Raw genomic sequence first — 2604 nt, 5'->3', positions numbered from 1 at the left:
TAATTTTTTTTTTTAATTCACCCGAACAAATCATAAGTTTCAAGTATTATCATCTACGTAAACACTAGATATCATTAATCAACTACTCATATAAGAATATTGAATGACTTCGTATTCATATGTATAATAAAATAAAACTCCATACATAACGTAATAATAAAATTAGATTCACGTTTATAGTCAAAATAAAAACAAAAGTGCAAAAATATAATAGTGACGTATTCAGGAAATGTTTTATTATTTTGTTGTGAAAAAATTAATTATTTTAATAGTTGATTATTTTATTAAAAAAATGTAAAACATGCATAAATATTAATGTTAGGTAGACAAAAAAAAAATAGTCAGAACTTACTTTATTTAGCATTAATTAATTATCACAACAATTAATGAATGCTAAATAAGGTAAATTATGGCTGTTTTTGGTTGATTTTTTTTGTTACCAAACATTTCCGATAAAAAATTATGTGATGATTAATTTCTGGTGCACTCTCATCATTTTAGTTTATAATTTTTTTTCCAACTACTCTTCCCTTAATAATTTAGTTTAGTTCTCTACAATGCTCTGCGACAATTTTCAGTTTATCGTGGATGGTTTTTAACTTTTTATTGAGTTTGGAAAATTTGAATTATCATCATTATTAAATATTATTAATTAAAAAATTATTAATTTTTAAATTATTTTTAATTGTTTGGTTAATGTGTTTGTTAGTGTGTATATTTTAATTATTGGGTCAAAAGGCAATATAAACTTAATTTGTTATTAATCTAGTTTTGTGCAAAATTAATATAAGTAGCTGTGCATTGAAATTAAAAAAATTCAAAGAAGTCTATATCATAAGCCCAAATTAATATTCTCTAGGACCAATAAATCTTTGGGTCCGAATTAGAAGAAGAAAGAAGGAATTGAAGCATGCACTCTTCGATTACTACTTTCATTGATTAATGAAATTCAAATTTTAATTTAATTAAGTCCATGTCTTGGTAACTAAAAGAGAAAATTCAAATTGATTTAATTACATTAAATGCTCCACACCTTACTCCACTTCTTGGGGACTGAGATTGGATTTCAATTTAATTTAATCTATATTGAAAGCTTTGTCTCTCCTCTCTCCTCTTTCTTCTTTGCTATTCGATCACTTCAATCAGAAGAAGAAAAGAAAAACAATTTATCAGAGAAAGTAAACATAGAAGCTATAGAAGAAGAAAAAGGCTAGGAGGAAGAAAAGCTATGAAACAAGGAAGATTTGAAGCAAGGTATGGAAGATCTTTGTCATTGAAGGAAAGATTTTTAAAGATGGTTTCAAGATTTTGATACCAAGAAAAGAAAGAATTTGCTTCGACCAGAGAGGAAGATCTCAGTTGCAAAAGCTCACTTCCATTTTTGTTTATCAGAAAAGGAAGCTAGCCTCTGAAGCTACGGATAGGAAGAAGCAAAAATGGAAGGAAAGAAGCATTCCTGGGTCAGAGATTCATCAAGGGTTAGAGTTCTTTCTTGGAGCCAAAGTCAAGACTAAGAGCTCGGAGTGAAGGAACTTGATGGAAAGGGATGAGAGAGGTACATGCATGTTGTTTTGATTTCGGTTTTCCCTCTCTCTTCTCTCTGTCTGAACCGGCCTTTGTATTGAAGAAGACGCTGCTACTCTGGGTTGGAGAAGAAGTTGCTTGGTTGAATCGATTTCAACCTTGGAAGCTTTTCCTTCTATAATAAGGGTGAACAGCAAAGGGTTGAGACAAGGAGAGAAAGAAAAAGCACAGAGTTCTCATAGCTTCCCAAACTATCTGAAGTTCTTCTCCTTCAATGAGTTTCATTTTGTTTTCTTTTCTTTAGTTTTGTCTGTTTGAGTCTCATGGTAAAAGGCAAACATGGTGAGGTTTGTAAGAAAAAACCAGTGAGAGAAAAAAGGTAGCGAAAAAAATTAAAGAAAAAACCATAGATGTCTCAGAGTTTCTTTGTATATCTGTATGTTGTGTTTCATGATCTTGTGGGAATTCTCTTACAAGTTGGGTTAGCACTTTATGGTTGAAAATTTGGTAGGAGTCCAAGTCAAATTTAGATTTGAGGATAGACTCTGGATTTGTCCCAAATAGGATTGGTAGATTCTAGGGAAGAATTGGTGTTTGTAATATGATGATTATAGTGAAATTCCGTCACTGTTGTGATGGAAACTGGATGTAGGCTGCATTGCACTTAGTAGCTGAATCAAGATACATCTGGGTATGATTTTCTCTTTCTCTTCTACTCCTATTCTGTTTCTGTTGCGTTAGAGACAAAAATAAGAAATATCTCCTAACCCGTTACGAGACAAAAAAAAATGTCTTTTCATTTGTTACGAGACAAAAGCAGAAATATCTTTTAAAATTTTTTTGAAAAAGTAAAAATTAATATTTAGCAAAAGGGGCTAAGATTCAACTCATCTCTTCTCTTAGCCACTAATTACCATCAATTTTAAAAGAATTGCGAGCTTAATTAATTCTCCTATATATATTAACATTTTTTTTTCTTTTTATTGTAACTGTAAACAGTAAACACCTTCTAAGCTAAAATCATGCGTTTGATTTAAAGAAAAAGACCGGATTGAAAAGAGAACACAAAAGAATTGAAAC

This window comes from Arachis ipaensis, chromosome B06 (genome assembly GCF_000816755.2).
Source record: "Arachis ipaensis cultivar K30076 chromosome B06, Araip1.1, whole genome shotgun sequence".
NCBI classification, from domain to species: domain Eukaryota; kingdom Viridiplantae; phylum Streptophyta; class Magnoliopsida; order Fabales; family Fabaceae; genus Arachis; species Arachis ipaensis.
The sequence above is the reverse complement of the archived record's forward strand: the minus strand, read 5'-3'. Positions refer to the sequence as shown.